Genomic DNA, 27,435 nt, shown 5'->3' with positions numbered 1-27,435 from the left:
TCTCTTCAGACTAGGTGCAGTTTTCTGCTGTTGGCATGTGTTTCTCGAATGGTTTGTAGATGAAATCACATTTAGGCAAACACAAAATCGTTGCTATGCCAAAATGATGTTGGAACAAATTGACTGTTTAAAACAAGTGTTACAGCAGAACTGATTTTATGTAGGGAGCTCAAAAGCTAGCCTGAGAATTTGTTTGGAACTCATTCTTCCCTGACGTTTTGTTTTGTTTTCCTTTTTTGATCTATTCACATTATCTTCTAGGATTATGTTGGGTCACTCCTGATTTCATGTGCATTCAGAGTGCATTTCTGCTTCCATGGTCTGGTATTATTAGTCTTCACTTTAGCTCAATGCTCATGTCAAATCTTTGTAAATGAGCCAGTTTGGAAAAAATATGAGGGAACCAGTAGTTCACAAAGGAAATTTTCATAACACCTTCTACCTCATGTCTTTGCTGTGCCTGCAGTCATCTCTCCTTTGGAACATTTTTATTTATTTATTTTTTAGCCCAAATAGTGAAGTATAGAGTTTGTACAGGTACTGTTTTCTGTGAAGCATGACATTGACAGTTTATAAAATAATGATTCTTCTCCTACTGCCCTTAAAAGTGTGTTGTGTGTTTGATGTTTATTTTTACTTTCCAGTTTTTTGAAGTATAGTTGACATAGAGTACTATTTTAGTTTTTGGTGTACAATATAATGATAACTGTTATATTTACTTTAAAATGCTCACCATAAGTGTAGTTACCACATGTCACCATACAAAGTATTATACTTTTAATGAATTTGTTCCCTATGCTGTACTTTTCATGTGTGTGATTTATTTACCTTATAACTGGAAATGTATAACTTGTTCCTTCACCCATTTTACCCATCTCCTACACCCCTCCCCTATGATACCTGCTAGTTCTCTATTTTTATGCCTGCCTTCCTTCCTTCCTTCCTTCCTTCCTTCCTTCCTTCCTTCCTTCCTTCCTTCCTTCCTTTTCTTCCTTCCTTGCTTCTTTCTTCCATCCTTCCTTCCTTCTTTCTTCCATCATTTCTTTCTCTTTTTCTTTCTTTTAGATAATACCTAGAAGTAAAATCGTATAATATTTCTTTTTCTGTCTTATTTCACTCTGTAAAATACCCTCTTAGTACATTCATATAGTCATAATGGCAAGAACATTCCTTTTTTCTTTGCTAATATTCCATTGTGTATGTGTGTTCACATCATCTTTATCCACTCATCTATCAGTGGACACTTGTGTTACTTCTATATGTTAGCTATTATAAATAATGGTAGAATAAACATAGGGGTACATATATCTACAAATTAGTATTTTTGTTTTGTTTTGTTTTCTTCATGTAAATACTCAGTGAAATTACTGGGTTATATACTATTTCTACTTTCAATTTTTTGAGGAATCTCCATACTATTTTCCATAGTGACTCTACCAATTTGCATTCCTACCAATAATAGATAAAAGTTTCTGTTTTTCCATATCATTGCCAACACTTGTTATTTCTGGTCTTTTTGATATTAGCCATTCTAACTGATATGAGGTGATACCTGATTGTGGTTTTGATTTCCCTGATGATTAGTGATATTGAGCATCTTTTCACTTGTGTGTTGGCCATCTGTGTATCTTTTTTGGAAACATATTTGTTCAGGTCATCTTTCCATTTTTAATTGGATTATCGGGGGGGTTGGTGTTAAGTTTTAAAAAATATTTTGAACATTAGCCTCTTATCAAATATATGTTGTGTGAATATTTTTTTTTTCTCATCACTAGGTCACCTTTTAATTTTATTGGTGGGTTCTTTTGCAGTGCAGAAGCTTTTTAGTTTGACAAGTCTTAGTAGTTATTTATGCTCTTGTTTCTCTTGCCTGAGGAGACAGGTCCAGAAAAATATTGCTAAATTCACTCTCCAAGAGATTATTACCTCTGTCTTCTCTTAGGAATTTTATGGTTTCAGGCCTAATATTTAGATCTCCAATTGTTTGGAATTTATTCTTTGTCTGGTGTAATCAAGTGATCTAGTTTCATTCCTTTGAATGTAGCTGTCCAGTTTTCCCAACACCACTTATTGAAGAGACTGTCTTTTCCCTATTGCATATTCTTGCCTTCTTTGTCAGAAACTAGTTGACCATATAAGCATGGATTTATTTCTGGATTCTCTATTCTGTTCCATTGATCTGTGTGTTTATTTGTGTGCAAGTGCCATACTGTTCTGATTGCTATAGTTTCGTGGCATAGTTTAAAATCTGAGTTTGTGGTACCTCCAGTTTTTTTCTCAAGCATGCTTAAGCTATTTAGGATATTTGATTCCAAATAAACTTTAGGATTATTTTACTTCTGTGAAAAATACAGCTGGTATTTTGACAGGGACTACATTGAATCTGAAGTCCCTGTCTGTCTTACTTTGGATACTATTGATAATTTAACAATATTCTTCTAATCTGTGAGCATGGTGTATCTTTCCATTTGTTTGTGTCATCAATTTTTTTCATCAGTGTCTTACAGTTTGCAGAATACAGGCCCTTCATCTTCTTGGTTAAACTTACTTTCAGGTATTTTTTGGGAAGCAATTATAAATGAAATTATTGCCTTGATTCCTCTTTTTGCTACTTTGTTGTTAGTATATAAAAGTGCACCTGATTTCTGTATGTTAATCTTATACCCTGTAACTTTGCTGAATTCATTTATTAGCTCTAATAGGATTTTTTTTTGTAAAGTCTTTATGTTTTTCTATATATAATATCATGCCCTTTGCAAATAGTGAAAGTTTTATTACTTACTTACCAATTTGAATATCTTTTATTTCTTTTTCTTGTCTGAGGACTATGGCTAGGACTTTGAGTACTATACTGAATAAAAGTGGTCAAAATAGACATCTTTGTCTTTTCTTGAACTTGGGAAATTTTTCAGCTTTTTACTATTGAGTATGAGGTTAGCTGTCATATATGTCATATATGATATTTATTATGTTGAGATATGTTCTCTCTAAATCCACTGAAGAGTTTTTATCATGAATGAATATTGAATTTTATCAGATGCTGTTTCTGAATCTATTAAAATGATTTTATGATTTTTATCCTTCATTATGTTAATGTACTTTGTCACATTGATTGATTTGTGGATATTGAAACATCCTTGTATCCTTGGAATAAATACCACTGGATTATGGTGAATGATCCTTTTAATGTATTCCTAAATTTAGCTTACTAAGATTTTGTTGAGTATATTTGCTCCTATGTTCATTAGAGATTATGACCTGTCATTTTCTTTCTTTTTTTTTTTTTTTTAATAGTGTCTTTGTCTAGTTTTGATAACAAGGTAGTGTTGACCTTGTGGAATGAATTTGGTAGCATCCCTTCCTTTTCTGTTTTTTGGAATGGTTTGAGGAGAATAGGTATACATACTTCTCTAAATGTTTGGTGGAGTTAATCTGTGAAGCTGTCTGCTCCTGGACTTATATTTGGGAGCTTTTTGATTGTCTATACAATTTTGTTATTAGTAATTATTCTATTCACACTTTCTATTTCTTCCGGATTCAGTATTAGAAGACTGTATGTTTCTAGTCCATTTCTTCTAGCTTGCCTGATTTGTTGACATACAGTATTTCATAGTTTTCTCATAATCCTCTATATTTCTGTGATGTCAAATGTAACTTTTCTTCTTTCATGTCTTTTTACTAATTTGAGTCCTCTCTTTTTCATATAAAGTCTGTTTAAATGTTTATCAATTTGTTTCTTTTCAAAGAACCAGTTTTTAGATTAATCTTTTCTGTTTTCTTTTGTTTTTGTTTCTATTTATTTCTGTTATGATCTTTGTTATTTTCTTCCTTGCCCTGATTTTGGGCTTTGTTCTTTATTTGTCCCCCTAGTTGGTTAGATTGAGATTTTTTGTTTTTCTTGAGATAGGCCTATATTACTATAAACTTTCCTCTTAAAACTCTTTTTCTGCATCTTAAAGATTTTGAACTGTGCTTCCATCTTCATTTGTCTTTAATTTTCTTTTTTGATTTCTTTTTAACCCTTTGGTTTTTAGCACCGTATTGCTTAGTGCCCACAAGTCTGTATTTTTCAGGTTTTCTTCCCTTCAATCGATAATTTCATACAATTGTGGTTGGAAAAAATTCTTGATACAATTTCAATATTAAATATATTGAGACTGATTTTTGTGGCCCAACATATAATCTGTATTGGAGAATATTCCATGTATACCCGGAAGGAATGTGAGATTTTGCTTTTTTTTTTTTAGGTGGAATGTTCTGTAAATATGTTAAATCAACCTGGTGTAATGTGTCATTCAAAGCCAATTTTCTTGATTTTTCTCTCTGGTTGACTTATGCATTGATCTAAGTGGGGCTGTTAAAGTTACTTATTATTGTATTACTGTCAGTTTCTCCCCTTATGTTTACTAATATTTGCCTTATATATTTAAGTGCTCCCATGTTGGGCTTATAGGTCTTTATAATAGTTCTATCTTCTAGTTGGATTGATTCCTTTATCATTATGTAGTGCCCTTCTTTGTCTCCTATTACAGTCTATTTTGTGTTAGAGTCTGTTTTGTCTAATGTAAGTACTTGTGCTCAAGCTTTTTAATTTTTTTTTCTTTCTATTTTCAGGGAATATTTTCCCCATTTCTTCACTTGCAGTCTATATGTCTTTGAGTTTGAAATAAGTCTTTATTTCTCTAGTATTATTTTCTCTAGTATTATTCTTGGATTCTCTTTTCTCCTTTGTGTATATATCTATTATAGGTTTTTGTTTTGGGATTACCATGAGGGTCACATGTAACATCCTAAGTATATAGCAGTCTATATTAAGTTGATGGTCATTTAAATTCAAGCAGATTCTGGAAGCACTATATTTTTCCTCACTCTACATTTTATGGATTGGATGTCATATTTTTTTGAGTGTAGTTGACACACAATGTTACATTAGTTTCAGATGTACAACATAGTGATTCAAATTTATACATTATACTAGACTTACCACAAGTATAGTTACCATCTGTTACCATGCTATTATAATATTGACTATATTCCCTATGTGACGCATTTTATTCTTGTGATTCATTTAATCTGCAACTGAAACCCTGTATCTCCCAATCCCTTTCATCCATTTTGTCCATCTCTCCATCTCCACCCCTCTGGCAACCATCAATTTGTTCTCTGTATTTTATCTGTCATATTTTATGTCTTTTTATGAATACCTTAACTAATATTTAGATATAATTGATTTTACTACTTTTGTCTTAACCTTTATCTCAGCTTTATAAGTAATTGATCTACAGCCTTTGTCAGTGAATTTTTTTTTCTTTTTTCATAATTTTCTTCTAGTTATGGCCTTTCCTTTTCTGCTTAATTAATCCCATTAACCTAACTTGTAAGGATGATTTACTCTATGAAATGGAAGGCAGTATTTGCAAATTCTATATTTAAGAAGTTAATATTAAAAATACATAAGGTATTCCTATAACTAAATAGCAGCAAAAACCAAATAATCCAGTGAAAAATTAGTCAAAGAACATGAATAGGCATTTTTCCAAAGAAGACATAAATCGAATGGGTGTATGAAAAATGTTCACTGGTCACTAATTATTGTATAAAAACAAATTAAAATTACAATGAGATACTACTTCATGTCTGCTATGTTGGTAGTTATTAAAAAGACCAGAGATGAAAAAAAAAAAAGACCAGAGATGACAAGTGTTGGCAAGGATGTGGAGAAAAGGGAACCACTGTGAACTGTTGGTGGGAATGTCAATTGGTATAGTCATTATGGACAGTAATGGAGGTTACTCACAAAATTATACCTAGAACTACCATATGATCCAGCAATCCCATCTCTGGGTATAAGTCCAAAAGAAATATCTGTGCTCCCATGTCCATTGTAGCATTATTCATAATAGCAAAGATATGAAAACAATGTAAGTGCTCATTGAGAGGGTGAATGGATCAAATATAAGTAATGCATATATTAATATTATTCAGCCTTTAAAAAATGGAGATCATGCCATTTTCAGCAGTATGGCTGAACCTGGAGTGCATTATGCTAGCTGAAGTAAAGCAGATAGAGGAAGACAAATACTGTATGATCTCAAGTGGAGTGTAAAAAAAATATCAAACTTGAGGTGCCTGGGTGACTCAGTTGGTTAAGCTTCTGACTTTTGATTTTGGCTCAGGTCATGATCTCAGGGTCCTGAGAACAAAGCCTCATGTTCAGGCTCCCCACTCAGTGGGGAGTCTGCTTGTCTCCTCCTCCCCCTTCAAATAAATAAATAAATAAATAAATAAATAAATAAATCTAAAAAATCAAACTCACAGAAATAAAACTAAAACTTAGGATGCCAAGGGGCTAGGGGTGGGGTAAATGGGGGAGATATTGATCAAAGTGTAGAAACTTCCATTTATAAGATGAGCTGGTTCTGAGTATCTTAGTTATAGCATGGTAACTATAATTAATACTGCACTGTGTAATTGAAATTTGGTAAGGGAATAGATAATTAAGTGTTCTTACCACACACAGTAACTATGTGAAATGAAGGATGTGTTAATTAGCTTGATTGTGGTAATCATTTAAAAATGTGTACAAAAAAAAAATGTGTACAAATATTAAAGCTCATGTTTGTACTTCTGAAATATATTTTATTTTTATTTGTCAATTAAACCTAATAAAGCTGGGGAAAAGACACATAGCACCTAATTTAAGAGTTCTACAGGAATAAAAACAAAAGCATTAAACCATAGCTTTCTCTTGAATGTAATAAAAGTGATCCACAGGAGCAGTGAAACATCTACACAGTATCAGTGGATTTTCTCTTGAGATTTGCAGATGGTGGTGTAGCTTTTATGCCATGCTTGTTTTTCCTTGACTAAGCTGTAAAAATAGTTATGCCTTTTTGAGGTTCATTTTCGTTAAGGAGAAAACTAGAAAACTGACATAATATCTAAAATAGAAGGGACTTTTGGGTGGCTCAGTTGGTGAAGTATCTCACTCTTGATCTCAGCTCAGATCTTGATCTCAGCATCATGAGTTTATTTTTTTTAAAGATTTTATTTATTTATTCATGAGAGACATAGAAAGAGAGAGTCAGAGACACAGGCAGAGGGAGAAGCATGCTCCATACAGGAAGCCCAATGTGGGACTTAATCCCATGACTCTAGGATCATGCCCTGAGCCAGAGGCAGATGCCCAACCGCTGAGCCACCCAGACGTCCCAGAGTCATGAGTTTAAGCCCTGCATTGGCTAGAGTGGAACCTACTTAAAAAAAAAAAAAAGTTGTTGAACACATGATGTTTACACTTAAAAAAATTTTTAGACATTAAAACATAACTTTTTAAGTGCTTTAGACTTGCACACCTATCAGTTTATGATAAAGTCCACTCTCTTAAAATATTCCAGAGGATATTATTTCCACTGAAATAGAAAGACCTCTCAGAGTTCTAATGTCCTCATGCTACAAGGAAACAGAATAAGAGATTAAGCCAAACAAACAAAAAACTTGTTTGGTCCCACAAGTCAGAATGTATTTACTGATGAGATCAAGAATTGAACATGTTCCAAAGCTACCTATATAGTACACACGTGTAATTACTTCAAGGTCATTCTAACTTACTGTTGTGGGTGGGCCTGTATACTGTTTTCAATTTCTGTGCTTCCATAGTTATTAAACAGACTATGTCTATGACATGTTTTTAACCATTGTGTGAGCTGCATTGTGAAGTGCGTAGAGATAAAAGCAGCTGTCACAAAATAATATCTTCCTAATGTTAATGATCTTTACACTGTCTCCCAGGCATAGTAAAGTAAGCAAGGAGAGATTAAAAATCTTCAGTTTCTTTTTAAAGTGTAGCAATCATTTTATGTCTAAATTAGGCACTGGGATTGTTGCTTTCTTTTAAAAGATAGCAATTAGTGTAATAATGTATCACATTAGTGCCTCACCAAAGGAAGTTAGATACTGCTATGAAGAAAAGCCCATAGGGAGTTTGACACATATTCCCAATCTAAAAAAACTGATTTTTTAAATTTATTTATTTATTTATTTATTTATTTATTTATTTATTTATTTTAAGAAACTGATTTTAGATGAAAGGTAAGAGTTCTGCCTGAGAAGGGCTCTCCCAGTGGGTATTCCAGTGAATAAAGCAGATTAAACAATGGTGACTATTAGCCGAGATGGGGTTGACAGAAGTTGTTTGGCTTATTTTGTATATGCCATGTCCTGTTCATGCTTTGGTGAATTTTACCTTTAGTGATTCATTTCCAGATACTTGTGTATGTTTTGATATAAAAAGTCAGGACTGCTTTTAATAGTATTTTGACTGTAGTAAATTTGTTTTAAACTTTCAAGCCTTCATGGTTTCATTTATAAAATGAGGCTTGAAATATCTTTGTGTATTTAAAAGGCTGTGAATATGAAATTAGGTGATGCAATAGAAGTATTTTACAGACTGAAAGGCACTATACGTGTGGTAAATAGTAGTGTTCATGTATAAGCCAAAGGGACTTAAGCATAACATACTTTTTCAAAGTCTCTATCCAAATATGATTTATGGAATGATGATTCTATCTCCATTTGAAACTTGTCTCTGAGCTTGTAGTTTGATTAATAACAGCAACAACAACAGTTGCCTGTCATGTGATTCTCTGCCAAATGGCCATAGCAAGTGGATAAAATCAAAATTTCCTACCATGGCCCATAAGCCCTGTGTGCATCTGTCCACATTCATTTTCTGTCAGCCCCTATCAACCACTCCAGGTAAGCCATTATCTAGCCTTTATCTGGCCTTTATCTGGCCTTTATCTAGTTATTCGCAACAGAAAGGGCTTTTAGTTGGGATTTTCTGGCATCAGACATGTTTCTTAAACCTTATGCATTGTTTTTGTTTGTTCCTTTTTGGACTTTTTGAGGGTCTCTTTCCTTCCTGGATGGGAGTCATTGGAAGGTAGAATTTATTTTTTATTTTTACTTTTTTTTAAAGATTTTTATTTATTTAATCATGAACAATGACACACACACACACACATACAGAGAGAGAGAGAGAGAGAGAGAGAGAGGCAGAGACACAGGCAGAGGGAGAAGCTGGCTCCATATAGGGAGCCCAATGTGGGACTCGATCCCGGGACCCCAGGATCCCAGGATCATGCCCTGGGCCAAAGGCAGGTGCTAAATGGCTGAGCCACCCAGGGATCCCCAAAGGTAGAGAATTTAATAGCCACACCCTGCCTTTTTAAAAACTGTATTCCAGGATCTTGAACAGTGCATAGCACAAAGAAGGTGCCTGATAAGTGTTGAAAGAAAGCAATAAAGAAAGAAAAGATAAAAAGAGAGGACAGGAGAAAGGGATGGACCCATGCCAGCTATACAACTTGATCATCAGTTGCTGGTGTTTCCCTGGCAGCCTAAAATATTGCTTCAGTATTTGATCTTATTTTCAGTGCATCTAAAGCTTATAAATGTACTACGACTTTTGAGATTGCCTTAGATATACTTATTCATCCATATATCTAAGTAAATACAGATTTATAGATAAAGTTATATATTTTTCTATCATACATACCTTCATCTGTGGTTGCTATCTTTTATTTCACTACATTAAAGTTAGTGGGGCATAAAGCTGCTGTATATTCTCATTGCACAGCAACAAGAAAAAAATTGTCCATAGTATAACAGAAAGCTGTACTGTGATGGGCATCTCCCCCCCAGTATATTAACAATGGATGATTTTTATTGTGGCATTGCTACTTGTCTGCTTATCCTTTGGTAGGACTAGCAAGCAGCATTATTATAGTTGTCTGCAAAAGCTGATTGTGATATTGATGGTAATGTGCACCTTAGTGAAACAATTAATGGAGATCCATTTCTATTAAATTTACTGAGTATGTTCCATTGCAAATACATTTTCATAGTGAATTAATAAGTTGGCAACTAATAGATAGATTATTAACATTGCTATTTAGGTTTGAAATAATTAGCCTGGAGACCACAGTGGTAATTATTGCCATCCAATGTTCCCATAGCTCTGTTCTTCTCTAGAGATAAAGATTTCATTTGTGAGGATCAATCACTAGACTTATCTACTGTGGTCTAATGCAGTAGGTATTAAATAATTATAATAGCTCATCATTTGCTGAGGTTGAAAGCTGGCTTGGAGTTGAAAGTAGTTCCCAGCTTGCAGTAAGTATTGGTCTCAGTTACAGGTAGATTTGAAATCTTGTTATTCCTTGCTACATAAAAGGAACCACTTCTAAGCATTTACTTTCCTTTTTATGTGGCTTATGTTAGCATGTCATGGATCTTGTTTTGTGTGCCATGCTCCGCCTCCCTTAATATTCCTTGAGTCACTTCATTGAAAAAGAAAAATCTTATTTTCTAGACATCTTCCCAATACCATACTGAAAACTTTAAAACAAATGACATTAGTCTTGAATTTTCGTTAGCTTTCTACTGTCAAAAGAAAATTCAAAAAAAAAAAAAAAGAAAATTTCAGAGAGCTTTACTCAGTATGAATATTTTCTTGTATGAGAAACTATTCAAGAGTGAGGATACTTCACTCTCAAAACTGGTAAAGCTCAGAGGCACGATGTTACTGGATGGCTTATAAAGTGAAAATGCAGAAGTTGTTTAACCTTCACAAGGATTTGTTACTAAAATGGGAGCTTTCAGACAGCAGAGCATTGGTAAAACATGATTATCTTGTACCATTTTGGGAAGGTGACTTAAGTTTCTTTATGATTAATAGAGACCTTTCCAATAAGATAACCTAAGTCCTGCTTATGTTCCTAAAATAAGCTGGATTTAATTTTGCTTACATGTTCTGTCTCCTTGGAGGATTGTCAGTCTGGTTTCTATTTTATTTTAAAACTACTAAATGCTGTGTACTATTTGTTTCCTCTCTTATCTCTAAGATCTAGTGTAAAACAACTTTTGTTTAAGTCAAATGACATATTTTCTTAATTATATTGATTTAAAGATCAAAGCAATACTTAAAATTACCCAATTTAAGTTTTCACATTACATGTAAAATTTTAAGCATAAATTTATTTCTTAAAAGGATCTCCTTTTATTAATGCTATGATGTTGATGATTCTCTAGTGATTTTTGCAGGAAAAGTGTTTCTTATGTATCCTAACACTAGTACTGAATTTTTATTTATAAACTTTTTAATTTACTGAGAAACATTTGAAGTATTAAATAGTTTCCATTGGGGTTCATTTTGTGTCAAAATAGAACAATTTGATCCACATATGAAGATATTTTAAAAGTTTTCTTCAGACTTAGAGCTTAAATTTAGTATTCTCTTGTCCACAGAAATATATTACCAAAGTAAATCCACAGAATTAGATAATATTGAAATATAACTAACAGAAGTAATATTTTTTACCTGAAACTCCATTCTGATTTATGAGAATATGCTGTTTTAATATGTTTCTGTTCCTCCTCAAATATTATGATGTGTACTCTGTTTTATCCCAGAAGAACATTTTCAACTGGGAGCAAAGGCAATGAAGTCCTTCTATACTAGAGAAAATTTATGAGTCCATGGATTTCATCACCCTTTCAGAGTATGACTCCACAAAACGTAAAAACCACTATTCTAGATGGCATATAGAATTTTGCGTATGATTTATTGCTTTTCTTATTTACCACAGCCCATTTATATTTAGGTATATTTTTATTTTATCATATGTAATTTTCCAGCATTATATCATCCATATAAAAACCCAAGATTATAACATCATTTTTCTTACAGACTGGAAAGAAACATTTGACCTTCAGTTTAGAATCTCACTGTTGCTCTATATAGCTATTGATTATTAACAGTTTGTCACTCCTCCAAAAATAGCAGGGTCACTGTTAGGCAGTAAGAGAGTTCATTCATGTAATTTCTAAGGTTATCAGTTGTGGGTCTTTATCTTGAATGTCTGAAAATAATGTAGTCAAATATAAGTTATCAACAGGATAATAATATTAATAAAACTTTAATTTAAAGCACTTCAGTGTGAAGCTGTAAAAAAGCAGGTTCCCACTGATGCCAGGCCTCTTTTCTAGAGGAAATTAATTTTAATTAACTTCTGTTTATTTTTATTCTGATAGGCCATTCTACAAAAATGTTCGTTGATTCCTCTATCCTTAAGGTCCCCAAGGAAGAGAATCTCTCATTGTCTATCTCTAATAATGTGTTCTGAAACTAGTATTCTCACTCTGAACAAAATCTGGAAGATTTTGTTTCCATGGTTATCCCTATCATCTCTGTATCCTATTCCTCTTATTTTTCAGATTATAAAATGTTTTTCTTCTATCATAAAAATGTATATTCAGTCTCTAATCTTACCTTCTCTCTAGTTCTCAGCCTGCCATCTCTTGACACCTGAGTTTCTTGAAGATATAATTTACTATCTTTTATTTTTCATCTGAATTCACTCCTCACATTAGCTGACCAGGAGAGCCTTAAAGACCCATTTATCTTGATTAAACTTCACTCAAGCTTCTTCCTGACTCTAGGCCCCAACTTCCCTTTTCTTAGAACATTTACTTCAGAAAAATTCTTATTGTCCATTTTTTCTCGCCCCTTTGAGATGTAAATTTTATTAAAGCTCCCACTTTACAACCCAGGAGTGTTTGGGGCATCCCTTTGAAATTTAATCATTAAGGATGATGGAGCCCCTGTCCAGGAGTTTCTGCAGAAGAATAGGAAACTAACTTTAGTAGGCTCTTTGCACCAAGTTGTAAAACTTGAAGATAAGGGAAAATTTACTTTCTCTTTGGGCAAAGCCAAATGGAGGCACAAGTGGCCTATGATCCCCCCCACCCCAGCTCTTAAAACTCTTCAGGCCTTAGTTTCAGTGGAGTTGATCTTGTACTTACTATAGCCCTTCTTCCCTTAATGTGGTAGCCTTGAATAAAGTCTTCCTTATCTGTTTAACTTTGTCCAGTACAATTTTTGTTTTGATGTGATAGAATTTATCATCTTTCAATAAGATTACAAAATTTCTCTTACTGAAATCATTTTTAAAAAACCTTTCATTAACTGATGTCTCCAAAACTATTCAATACCGATGACCATATCCTCCTCCTCAAAATTAGATCAGAGTTGTTTCACCTGTCCCAGTATTGTTACTGATTTGGTAGCTCTTTAGCTATCTCATAGCTGTGGGTAATCCCCATGTATTAATTTTCTATTCTCTGTACATCTCTCTTGAGTTGATGTCAAACATGTTTCAACTCCCAAATACATGGTTATGGTTCTGCAGTGTTATTCTTTAGGTCATACTCCTCTTGTGTTGCTAGACTATATTTAAGTTGTTTTCATGTATCTCCACCTCATGCCTCATAAGCATCTCAGAACCTTAATTCATCTTGAAACTTCACCTTTTTAATATTCTTTTATTGGATGAGTGCACAGCTCTGCATGCAGCTGGCCAAACCAGTAACTTGGGTGTTGCCCTAGAGCAAGTTAACTAATTTATACACTCAAGTACAGAGAAGGTGACTAATACATTCTGTTGAATAAAATAATACATGGATACTATTTTATAAAGTCTTGTAGATTTTTATCTGACTTGATATATTTCTTCTGAACGATGACCAGGAAGTAAGATATAACCAGATGAGCACAGCCTTAAAAAAATTTGCCTGGGGAGGGAGAGGCTGACAACTTGGTGATAATTGGTTGGTTTTTGAACTGTGAAGAGTTTAGCTCAAAATATAACAGTGATTAGTTTATAACATCATTTCACTGTATTAAAGGGTACATACAGTATACTCAATATTAAGACAAATATTTTCTGTAAAGAGACAGATAATAGATATTTTAGGCTTCATATGCCAAGAGGCAACACTGAAAATATTATATTGGTCTTTATATCATCATTTAAAATGTAATCATATAAAAATGTAAAATACTTTATCCCACCAGTCATATAAAAACAGGGGCCAGATTTATCCCATAAGCTATAGCTTGCAAACCTATGCTCTATAACATTATAAATTGAATATCAAATTCATGGTGTAATGAGCCCGACTAAAAAAATTAATTCCCAAATTGTATGCCAAATAACCCCCAATTATGGTGCTTGTGTGTGCATATGTGTGTACTTTTGCTGTACTCAGAATTTTTCATAGGGACCTAATAGTTTCAGTATCTATAGCTTGATTTTTAGTTCTCTCAGTGTTATAGTTTTTTGGTAGATGTAATTGGTAAGGAACTAAGTAAATTAGTTAATTGCATTTTCACTGCAGTTGCATGTGAGCAGCTGATCATTAGATGGAAATGAGATGAATTATATTTATTTCTTGTTATTTAGAGAGAAAGTGGTGCTATTCTGATTGGTCGATGATGGAAAGAATGGCCATATTTGCATTTATCACAAAATCATCTTTTATATTTGTCATTCAGAAGAGGTGCTGTGTAAATCATCCTTTAGTTGTAAGGAACTCAGACATGCTTAATTTGTAAAAATTTTTAGTTCATGAGTCTATATTGTAAGGATACCTTGGGGAACAGGAGAGTCAAGAAGAGCTGGAACTTCATCCTTATAGGAGGTAAATCAATAGCTCTCACAGTCTGTCCTCAGACTTGAGGTTCTCTGGTTAGTATTGTGACTTCCACTACAAAGAGATTTTGCTTTCCTACTTCCTAATGTGTATGTGTGTTTGGTGTTTTTTAGTTTTACTTTTCATTTACTAACCATGGCAGCCTCTTAAGGGTTTTTCATCAAAAAGGTAGACATAAATTTCAGATGCAAAGGGATTGGGGTGTGGTTTAAGAGTCTGACCCATTTCCTCTCTTCTAAGCCATGTGTGTTGCATTGGCTTTTCCGTAGGGGAAGTCAAAATCAAACTTTACAGTCTGACACCCTGTCATTTAAACAAGAAGACAGACAATACTTTAACAGGACACATTATGATTTGAATACTTGTCCACAAATTTATGGTTATTACTCACTGAGTTATTGAAGAGAGATAAATGAAACTCAAAATCTTTATGATTACTCAAATCTTAAAAGAACTATGTTCATTAAAAATTCATCCAAACAGGGTACCTGGGTAGCAATGGTTGAGCATCTGCCTTTGGCTCAGGTCATGATCCTGGGGTCCTGGGATCAGGTCTTGCATCAGGCTCCCTGCAGGGAGCCTGCCTCTCCCTCTGCCTATGTCTCTCCCCCTCTCTGTGTCTCTCATGAATAAATAAATAAAATCTTAAAAAATATTCATCCAAATATGATACATTAATCAGGAGAGTTGTAGATACAGAACAGAACGCTTCAGAAATATGACATCATTTAAACATAGTATCACTCTCAACTTGGCTTAATTTTGATTTGAATTCCACATTGTTTAATAGCATAGTCTTTTTTTAATAATAAATTTATTTTTTATTGGTGTTCAATTTGCCAACATACAGAATAACACCCAGTGCTCATCCCGTCAAGTGCCCCCCTCAGTGCCCGTCACCCATGCACCCCCCGCCCTCCTCCCCTTCCATCACCCCTAGTTCGTTTCCCAGAGTTAGGAGTCTTTATGTTCTGTCTCCCTTTCTGATATTTCCTACCCATTTCTTCTCCCTTCCCTTCTATTCCCTTTCACTATTATTTATATTCCCCAAATGAATGAGAACATATCATGTTTGTCCTTCATCGATTGACTTATTTCACTCAGCATAATACCCTCCAGTTCCATCCACGTTGAAGCAAATGGTGGGTATTTGTCGTTTCTAATGGCTGAGTAATATTCCATTGTATACATAAACCACATCTTCTTTATCCATTCATCTTTCGATGGACACTGAGGCTCCTTCCACAGTTTGGCTATTGTGGACATTGCTGCTATAAACATCGAGGTGCAGGTGTCCCGGCGTTTCATTGCATCTGTATCTTTGGGGTAAATCCTCAACAGTGCATAGTCTTGTTGGTTCTGTTACTTGAATGCACATGATCCGTGCTGCTAGCAATTTTAAATATTTCTTATTTACAAATAAACCGGTTAGTTAAAAAGCTAGGTTTTTTTTTTTTCCTATGTTAAACTGAACTGACTCTTAAATCAGCATACGCCATAATAATAAAATTTAGGAAAGTAAGAATGGATGTTTCATATGCAAAGGAAGTTTATTTTTGCAACCATTATTTTGTGGAGAGGTGACTAAAACTAGTATAGAAGAGATTATTTCAGATATATACCTCATTTTCCTAATGTATGAAATCAGGAAGTTGAACTATGTGAATTACAAAGTTCATTCTAAAAGAGAAATAAAAGTGCAAAGGGATAGTTTCCTTTCTTACTTGTCTAAAGTAAATTTTATTTAATCATTAGGAGAAAAAGAATATTATGGAAATAAGAGAGTGGTATTAATATGAATACCAGTGTTCTTTGGTATAGGTTTTTTTTTTTTTTTCTTTTTACAACCTTTTGCTAGTGGAACAGATTGTCTAGGGCATACATTCAAAGAAGTGACAGCCTGTTTTTCCCCCATTTTAGATTAATGGTCATTTATTGAGGATTTTTTTTTTTTTTTTTGGTAGAGAAAACTGCCAGTAAGCTTTTGTATATACCTCAGACTCTGGTGTCAGGGCAAGGACATGCCACTTGCAAAAGAAAATTTTCTAACTTTAACTACTTTCTAACTGTAACTATTTTTATCTGTTGATAAGAGAGGGACATCCTGAAATATACATGACTCATGGCTTAGGCATTAGGAAGTTATATGAGGATATGAAGGATACAGAATTCATTCTGCTTTGAAAATGTTGAAACACAGGCAGCCCATGAAGAAAATATAAGTATGGGGTTACTAACATAAACATTTTAGTTACAATTATCTCAACTGGAAAAACTCTGACTTTTAAAGACACCCCTCAGATTTCCTAGATAGTTTCTGCAAACAGCTGTCATATCTATGGCTTCCCATGGAGAGTTTATGCTCTGCTGGGTATAACTCCTGGTGACAGACTCATGGTTTTTCTCCCAGTGCCACCTGCTGCAAACTCTAAATAATATATAGCTTCAAATTCTAAGCTGTATATTTGCCATTAACTTTATAGGATGAACATATATCAGAGCAAGGAGAAGGAACAGGGTTTAGACAGTATGATTTATTTTTGAGTTTTGCAACTCAGTTGTGATTAATATATGTGCAGCAGCTGGCTTTTAATATAAAATACAATTTAAACTTTAGAAATCTATTAACCAAAGAGCCATGATTGGCATTAAATACAGTTATTCCATTCCAGGAAGTGAAGTCATGGCTACAGAATACAACAGATCACCTCTGAATGTACTTTATAAACTTCTGGACAACATATCAGGGTGTTTTGCCCGTTTTTTATAGGTTACTTTGATGCCCATTGCCGTGGCACTATTTATCTTCAAGTGATAAATTAGTTGAAGATAAATATGAACTCTTTTGTATAATTGCTTCCTTCCATTTACTAACCTCCCTTACCAACTGGATTGTAGAAAATCCAAGCCTTTCTCACAGTATGGCAGGTTAAAGCCCCAGGAAGCTCAGTAGCATCTTGAGCGATGACAGCATTAACCCGCACTTATAACCATCAAGGGTATTGAGCTCTAACCATGGGGAATTCATCTTTCCAAGTGTAACATAAACTACTTAACACTTTGCCAGATGAACGGATAAGTGGTGGGTGGATTTTATTGCAATTTACAGTATGTATTGACACTGTGAACTCCATTTTATCATATTAATATTTGTAGACATTTATTTTTTTCTTTTTTTGACATTTATTTTTTCAAGTGTATTAGTTACTGAAGAGATGATGTCAGCCATACTGATTTTTTTAACATAGAGAAACACACACACACACACATACAAAACAGCATAAAACTCCAGAAAGAGTACTTTGTCATTGTGCTTTTTTTTTTTTTTTTTTTTGGCTGTCAAATGTCCATCTTATTTATGAGATCTTTTCCTTCTGTGACTCAGACAGTAAAAGAAGGAGAAGTTGTTTTCTGGGACTTATACCTTAAAGTAAAAAAAGTCTCTAATTTTTTTTACACAAGAGATCCACATAAGAGTTTCTTCAGAACCTTTTATTTAATTTTTAAAGATTTTATTTATTCATTTGAGAGAGACAGAGAACACAAGTAGGAAGGAAGGGAAAAGGGCAAGGGAGAAGCAGATCCCTCCACTGAGCAGGGAGTCCTGTGTGGTGCTTAATCCAAGGATCCTGGGATCATGATCTAAGCCAAAGGCAGACATTTAATTGACTATGCCACCCAGGTACCCTCTTCAGAACCTTTTAAAAGACACCATGGGAACCCCTGCTCATAGATCCCCAATTTTAGTGGATCTAGCTGAAGTGAACCCATGAAGCTGACCAGTAACATCTCTTTTCTCAGTGATTCTTCTTTTTTATTTTTAAAGATTTATGTATTTATTCATGAGAGACACAGGCTGAGAGAAAGAGGTGGAGACACAGGCAGAGGGAGAAGCAGACTCCTTGCAGGGAGCCTGACAGTGGGACTCGATCCTGGATCCCAGGATCACGACCTGAGCCAAAGGCAGGTGCCCAGCCACTGAGCAACCCAGTCCCTCAGAGGGATTCTGATGAAAATGCTACTGAGGGGGAAAAAATGTGAAAAATTGTAGAAGCAGTTTACCTGATCTAATCTAATCATCCATTCATTTTTTTCTTCCAACCATTAATTAGTAGGCATTTATTAAATGCCTGGGGTCAGTAGCTCAGTATAAGTTTATATAATGTTTATGTTGTAAGAGATCAAAGGGTACAAATCTCCTTATTCGTTTTTTTTAAATCTCCTTATTCTTTAACCAAAGATTAAGGTGTAGTGGATTTAGCTAAAATAAAATTATTTATTCCCAGACTCCAAAATGTCAGTTTAACTAATAAATGTCTGTTTTTACTCCAGATTTTTTGGTTATAAAATACAAATTTTCCTCCTGGATCCATAGATATATATTATGACTCAGAATATTAAATCAAGCAACTATTAGACTCTGTAAACCTTAAAGATACATTGTTTAGCTTTGACCTGAGATACAGGCCTCCTTTTATTATAAGAAAGCTTCCTTCACTAAGGAAAAGGGTGATAAACACCAGGGATTTCCTTATTATTAGGAACTCTTTTTTTTTTTTTTTTAATTTTTTTTATTTATTTATGATAGTCACAGAGAGAGAGAGAGGTAGAGACACAGACAGAGGAGAAGCAGGCTCCATGCACCGGGAGCCCGACTTCTTAAGCCTTTTACATTTAAAATTTTTTTTGTTGTGTTTTTAAAGATTTTATTTAATCATTCATGAGAGACACAGAGAGAGAGAGAGAGGCAGAGATACAGGATACAGGCAGAGGGAGAAGCAGGCTCCATGCAGGGAGCCTGATGCAGGACTCCACCCCGGGTCTCCAGGATCAGGCCCTGGGCTGAAGGCAGCACTAAACCACTGAGCCACCCAGGCTGCCCGCCTTTTACATTTTTAAAAAACTGTAAGTTTTTATATCTCATTTTTTTATGTTAAAGGATTAGAACTATGATCCCCATAATAGACTAGCAGAGTTAAGATTTTCTTTGTACAAATAGAGAAATACCCTGAAGAACAGAAGGGAAAGTCTTGGGTTGTTTTTGCAAGCAAACAAGCAAGGAATTAAAAGTATACAAAAACAAAAGCTAATATTTTTTTACCTGTTCTAGCTACATTGAATACATTCCAATAATCTTCTGTTTAATAAAATTTTATTTAATAAGTTCAATCACAAAAAATGTATACAAAAGTCATCTAGCTGTCATGTTAAATGGCCATAGTTTCCTCTTACTTGTACATTCAGAAAACTATTCTGTTCCACTGATCACAGGACCACTTTTGTTAAGTTGCTTTTGTTCTTATCATTTAAAAAATTTTCTGGTTTAATGCCAGCTGATTACTTTTTTTTAAACAGCCAATTTAATACATTATTTCTTGTCAGAGGATCAGAAAATAATATATATATATGCAGATACATGGAATTATCCAACTGATTATGTTTATCAAAGATGTAAAAGCACAGGTGGGAGCTAATTGAGTACATGCTGAGTAATTATCAGTGGAAATGAGTTTGGCCATTTTCTTTTTACACTGGGAAATTTAAACAATATTGTTGAGTAAATATTGATACTATATTTGTGCATTCATTAAAGTGCAAAAGCTTCTCATTTTAATTCCAAGGGCATGGATTAGAAGGAAAGGATTAGATGGAAGCACCCTGTAGCATAAATGTGTTCATGGGTTGGATAAATTATTTTTAAGTAGAATCTGATTTGCAAAGGAATCCCCATATATTCTTGTTGCTCCTAAGATGATTTGACTCTATAGGGATGAGGGAACCAATCCATGGTTGAAAATGAATAGAAATAATATATCAGCTAGTAATTTCTGAATAAACAGAATTTTATTTGTGGCATTATTTACAGATAATAACTTTTCAATTATCTGTCTTCTAGGTAGATAGCTGTAATAACTACCTATTCTTATATTAATAGCCATTGTAATTTTTCCTCTAGGTCTTAAAAATAGTAATTGCTCTTGAAATCTAAAACCACAGCATTACACTTGGTTTACAAAATGTGGTGATCCACTAGTACTAAATCTTACAGTACACTGTTAATATCATATAAAAATATTCACATTTATTTTAAAATATGTTTGAAATAAAATGCATATTACATTCCTCTTTTTAGAGAAAAATGTAGGTACTTCCCAAAAATACGGTTCAACAAATAGCACCTTTTTCGAAAAATGCCTTGGACTGCATGAGGAAAGACAATATTGTAATGAGGAAAATTAATGTGCTTAGAATAATGTATCCTAAATCCAATGCTACCTTCAAAATGGGTGAATAGAACTGGAGGGTATTATGCTGAGTGAAATAAGTCAATCGGAGAAGGACAAACATTATATGTTCTCATTCATTTGGGGAATATAAATAATAGTGAAAGGGAATAGAAAGGAAGGGAGAAGAAATGGGTAGGAAATATCAGAAAGGGAGACAGAACATAAAGACTCCTAACTCTGGGAAACGAACTAGGGGTGGTGGAAGGGGAGGAGGGCGGGGGGTGCATGGGTGACGGGCACTGAGGGGGGCACTTGACAGGATGAGCACTGGGTGTTATTCTGTATGCTGGCAAATTGAACACCAATAAAAAATAAATTTATTATTAAAAAAAAGAAAATAAATAAAGTGAAAAAAAGAAAAAAAATAAAGTCACTGGTAAAAGAACAACAACAAAAAAAATGGGTGGGACTGTAGAGATGCCACTCTATTTTTTGTATGAAGGGGAGATGTTTTAATATTTTCAAACTGAGCAAGCTGACATAAGGATTATTAAATTATAGAAATATTTTAAAAGTTGAAGCAAGGAAGGGAAACATACAAAAAAGGTAGTGTGGCTACTACTTATATATGTGCTTTTTCATCATTCTGTGGCTTGGAACCTGGCCCCTGGCACCAGATGGGAATCCCTGTGCTAGAGTTTACCTCTGCCTGTGCTAAATATTCATTTCCATATCTAGCCTTGTTAAAAGAAGCCAGGGTAAAGTGTTCTCAGTGAGAAGTAGCATCATACATGAATCTTATTCCCTGCACCATCATCTACTTATCAGTGCAAATTTGGGCATCAGGTCCAGGTTGTTTGGCTGGTGCTGCCCTTTTCTCAACTTGAGTGTATATGATGACCACACATCTTGGGGAAGTGTATTGCCCTTCTTGACAAACAAATGAAGATAAAGACTCTTAAAGTTTAAGGACTGTGAGCAATATGTGGGTTCTTGAGCAAATGATAAAAGGAGGCAAAAGAAAGATTCTGAACATCTGCTATGCTTCTAAGAATTTTCCATATCTCATTATTTTGTAATACTTTTTATGAAGATAAACTTTTCTTCCGTTCTGTGAGAATTCTGTCCCTTTATTTTTCAGTGTAAAGGTTCTAGTCTCGCACTTTTGGAAAACCAGCTCTAGGTCACAAATGCTCAACAATATCACTCCTCTTTTTCTCTTTATGTTTCTTATATACATTACTACATTCTAGTCCTAAATTGCAGTCCCATAAATTTTCATTGTATTTCAGTTTTAATTCAGCTAACGTTTGCCACCTGCCAGCTAATTTGTCAAGGTCTATATTGGACCCAAGCATAAAATTCTCATTTTCAAGGCTTTTGTAGCCCAGAATAGAGGCATAAGACAAGTCATAAGTAACCATAATAAAAATAAAAATGTAATCCACCATTCCCCAAATATACTGGAAATACAAAGATATAAAAGTCATGATCCCTGCCTTGGATGTATGGTGAAAGTATACTTAGGAACCAAAGACAATAACCTAACTGTCTTGAGACCAAAGCATTATTATAAAACAAAGTTTTTTTTTTAAAGATTTTATTTATTTATTCATGAGACATGAGAGAGAGAGAGAGAGAGGCAGAGACACAGGCAGAGAGAGAGAAGCAGGCTCCATGCAGGGAGCCCAATGGAGGGACTGGATCCCGGGGCTCCAGGATCACGCCCTGGGCCAAAGGCAGGCGCTAAACCACTGAGCCACTCAGGCGTCCCAAAACAAAGATTTTTAATGGAATTTTATACATAATATAAAAGAAATGTAATATTTGAATAGGACCATGAAAGATGGATAGAATATGGGCAGAGATGTCATAAAATGGAAGGAGCATATTCCTGATGAAGTGAAGCACATTAATAGTATAGAATTCCAAATAACAAAGCATGATCAGACAATAAAATAATTTGGCTAGAGTTCTGGCAGGTTGAACAAGGTCTGTAATAGGCAATAGATAATGTCTAATGGTTATTGGGTGTTTGCTATGTGCAATGAAATGTGCCAAGCCCTCCCATAGCTATTAGATGTTTTTATCCTCACAAGAATATACCAAACTAATTATTGTTAAAGAAATTTTACAGTTGAAGTTGACCAAAAAAGTGAGAGGGGAGTCAGATACTAGAAATATTTAATGCCATTTTAGGTCCTGGCACTATTTTCTTTAGACAGTGTGAATTTATTGAAAGCCTTGTAGCTTGTTTGATTTTGTTCTTTGAAAGGAAATTAATGTTGAATTAATTTCCAATATCATCCATTATCATAAAGTCACATTAGTAAATCCAGCATTTTCTAATATAAATAGGATGATTAATGCTTAATACTATTTCTTCATTTTTTAAAAGGATGCTAAATGTCTCTTTTGCAATTGCCTTTTAATCTAACCTCCTTTGGTTTCTTCACTAGCTACAGTCTGTTCTATATTTTAGCCTTTTTTTGTATTTTTTTTATTGGAGTTCAATTTGCCAACAAATAGCATAACACCCAGTGCTCATTCCATCAAGTGCCCCCCTCAGTGCCCATCACCCAGTCACCCCTTCCCCCCACCCACCTCTCCTTCTACTACCCCTGTTCGTTTCCCAGATTTAGGAGTCTCTCATTTTCTGTCTCTGTCTCTAATATTTCCCACTCATTTTCTCTCCTTTCCCCTATAATCCCCTTTACTATCTTTTATATTCCCTGAATGAATGAGACCATATAATGATATTTGTCCTTCTCCGACTGACTTACTTTACTCAGCATAATACCCTCCAGTTCTATCCATGTTGAAGCAAATGGTGGGTATTTGTCATTTCTAATATTTTAGCCTTCAATTAGTTGCTTTTAAATACTAAATCATATTGTTCTCAAATTTATATTTTTAGTCTAAATATCTCCCCTGAACTCTGTTACATTCAACTAACTACTTGATATGTCCCCTTGAATATCTAAGAAGCATTTCATATTCTTGATTTGCCCATATTTTTCCAATTAAATTGCTGTTCATCCCAACCACAGTTACTAAGTAAGCCATTCTTTCCCACTCAGTTGAAATGCCCTGTTTTTGTACATTAATTTATTTAGATACTTAGATCTGTTTCTTGACCACCCCCCCTTTTCCTATATCATTCTGTTTTGCTTTTGCAGTACACTTTCTGGTTGTGGTATCAACATTCTAAAGTGATTCTCTGGTAACTCTCACCCTTGTTTAATACCCTCCCATTGAGTATGAATGTAACCAGTGAATATGCTGGCATTCTTACTCTATTCTTATGTTACCTTTTGTGGCACAGTTGACTTTAAGAAAGGGACAGTATTCAGATGAGCATAACCTTCATCAACATGAGCTTGTTAAAAGCAAAACTTTCTCTGTTAGAAAAAAAATAATCATGAAGATGTTTGCACTCCATTACTCAGATGGGTTTCAGAATCCAAGAGTAGCCTGTAGGAATGGAAAGTGTTCCCTGGCTGGCAGTCAGCAAAGGGGAATTTCTGTTTTATATATAACTGTATATGTATATGTATAACTATAAAGAACTGTTTTCTGCCAATAACAGGAATGAACTTGGAAAAACCCCAATCTCCAGATGAGAATCCAGCAGCTGACGTTTTTATTTTAGTCTTGTCATACTCTGCTCTTTAGTCTTGAGCAGAGAACCCACCAGTGCAGTACTAAACTTCTAACCTAAGGAACTATTAATTAAAGGCACTGTTTTCAGCACTTAATTTTGTGGTAATTTGTAACGCAACAGTAGTAAACTACAGCATTGGTAGAACAAGTTTCCTTTACACTTGATTCTTTTTTCCAATATCAGGTTTTTTTCAACAGAGTTTCTTTTGTACTCATTTTAAAATTTTCTGGTCTCCAAAACAAAAGCAATAAAAAATGCTAAGCAATAACATTTCATGATATATTGATTGTCAATTATATGTCATTTTTAAAATAATATTACATGAAAATGGAATTTATTGCCACTTATATCTTTTTTCTACTGATTTTGATTTTCCCATGTTATCATATATTTTTATGTAGTTCATTTTAAGTTTATTTTCATTGTAAAGTAATTTTTTTATACTTCTCAGGAATTTTATAAGCTCAAAAATTATACTATTAAGACTGGGATATTTTGCTTCACAAATATGTCCCGAGAAATACATTGTATCTTTTTCAATGTATACTCTCAAAACACTTCAAAATGTATTCAGTGGCATTGAAACTATTTTACCATTGCAATGGTCTGACAAGCATTGCTCTTTATGAAGATGCATTTGTTGTGGTATATAGTATACATTGGATAAAGAGTGAATTTATTTATTTATTTATTTATTTATTTATTTATTTTTAAAAGATATTATTTATTTATTCATGAGAGACATACAGAGAAAAAGAGGCAGAGACACAGGCAGAGGGAGAAGCAGGCTCCATGCAGGGAGCCTGATGTCAGACTTGACCCAGGTCTCCAGGATCAGGCCCTGGGCTGAAGGCAGTGCTAAACCACTGAGTCACCCAGGCTGCCCCAAAGAGTGAATTTAATAGCAGTAGGGACAACAGTTAGGATCTTATTTCCAAAATCTAGCATAGAGTAAAATGGAACAAAGAGGCACCACAGAGGTAAAACTGATAAAACATGGGGAGTAAGTGAAGTCCTAGAAAAAAGTGAATGAAGGCACATAAATTCAAGCTGACTCAGAGATTTTAAATCTAGATGATCTTGTCCCTGGCAATTTAATTAATAGATAATGGTAAGAGCATGTCAGGTAGGAAATAGCGGAGAAGTCCCATTAATTTGGATGTGATTCTGTGGAGCTTATAATGCCAGAGTAATCTAGGTAGAGGCAATTTGACTGATAAGAATCTTTGGGGTGCCTGGGTGGTTCAGTCAATTAAGTGTCTGACTCTTGATTTCATTTCAGGTCATGATCTCAGGGTCATGAGATTGAGCCCTATGTTGGGGCTCCATGCTTAACATGGAGTCTGCTGGAGATTCTTTCCCTCTCCCACTGCTCTTCCCTTCCCACTTGTGCTTACTCTCTCTCTCTCTCTCTCACTCTCTCTCAAGGACTCTCATAGTATGGTTGAGAAAGAGGTAGCCTGAAATTTTAGTCTTGAATTCAATCTGACTTTGCCATGAACTAACTCTTTTATCCTGGAAAAATACATGAACTATTCTGAGTTTCAGTTTCCTCATTTACTGAAGCAAGATAGTTAATTTTACCAAACCTTGGGGCACCTGTGTGGTTCACTATGTTAAACGTCTGACTTGATTTTGTCTTAGGTCATTATCTCAGGGTCTGAGATTGAGCCCACATCAGGCTCTGTGCTGAAGTAGAGACTCTCTGCACCTGCTGGAGATTCTCTCCCTCCCCCTCTCTCTCCCTCTCCTTCTCCCTCTTCTCTCTCTCATTCCCCCTCATTAATTAATTAATTAATTAATTAAAAATTTATCAAACTTTTATTGAGGTTCTACTATGTGGAAGATATTGTTCTAGGAGTTTACAGGGGTTATGACAGAAGTATTCTGAAAGGCATTAAAAAGAGCTATAATTAATTTTGCTAGATAAAGGTGAGTGACTGAAAAGTTTAGGGGTCACACAGGTATGGAGAAGATCAGATCTTATTTTGGAACATTGATCTAGTCCAGTGTATGGAAATGGAGCTGATATGGGAATGTAGGTAGAAATAGGTTAATAAGCTAAAAAGGAAGAATTTCAAATGTATGAAAAACTTAATGCTCAAAATAAGAGTTTGGCTTTCATTTCATGTCATGATCTGACCTGAGTGAAGAGGCATAGATTGGCTTAGTAAGGAAATGGACTTTATCCTCATTGCATTCACTCAAAAAGTCATCTTTTCTCACATGGATGACTTCAGTGTCTTAACAACTGTAGCTCCCACAAATTCACCCTCTCTTTCATTCTCAGTACAGTGAAGCGAAGGAATTTTACCTTCCTAATGTGAGAAATCCAATATGCGTTCCTCCACCTCTCAAAAAAAATTAAGTAGCTTTCCATTGTTTATAGGATATAATATAAACTCCATAGTATAAGTGTATGGGGTCTGTGATATTCCTTGTCTTTCACCCTGCACTATTGCTTCCACTTTCAACCTTGTACTTCAGCCATTCCAAACCTGTTTACTATGCACGTGACCTTGCATATAATATTCCTCCTGACTAGACTACTTTCCCCTACCACCATGTTATTTACTCAGTGAGTGTCTCTTGAGACCAGTTTGATCATCATATTCTTTATGGAGAGTTTCTCTGACCTTCTATCTTGCTTATGGCATTTCTCATCTCTACTACTGTTGTTTCTTATGTTCCCTTCATTTGCTGGTGTTAAAATATTTGGTCAAATCTCTTTTCCTCACTAGGTGAACATTTTAGAGAACAGGGCTTGCATCATATTTTTATATTTAAATAAAATTTTTGGTTGGAGATTTTTTCATTTTGGCATTTACCAGCAGTTCTAGGCTCAAACATCCTTCCTCATCTCTAAAAAAAAAAAAAAAAAAAATCACTGTAAATAGATCAATGTCAATTGTCTGAATTGATTTTACTCTAGCTTTTAAACACATTTCCAAATTGAAAAACCATATTGTCCAGCAAAGATAGAGATGA

The 27,435-nt window shown here is 34.4% G+C and overlaps 1 pseudogene; it reads left to right on the top strand.

The window, feature by feature from the left end:
- The window catches only part of LOC121475050, a 95,765-nt pseudogene that overhangs the window by 5,667 nt on the left and 62,663 nt on the right, over nucleotides 1-27,435 (top strand).

Source organism: Vulpes lagopus, chromosome 13 (genome assembly GCF_018345385.1).
Source record: "Vulpes lagopus strain Blue_001 chromosome 13, ASM1834538v1, whole genome shotgun sequence".
Taxonomy (NCBI): Eukaryota; Metazoa; Chordata; class Mammalia; order Carnivora; family Canidae; genus Vulpes; species Vulpes lagopus.
This window is presented reverse-complemented; position numbering and strand designations above follow the sequence as displayed.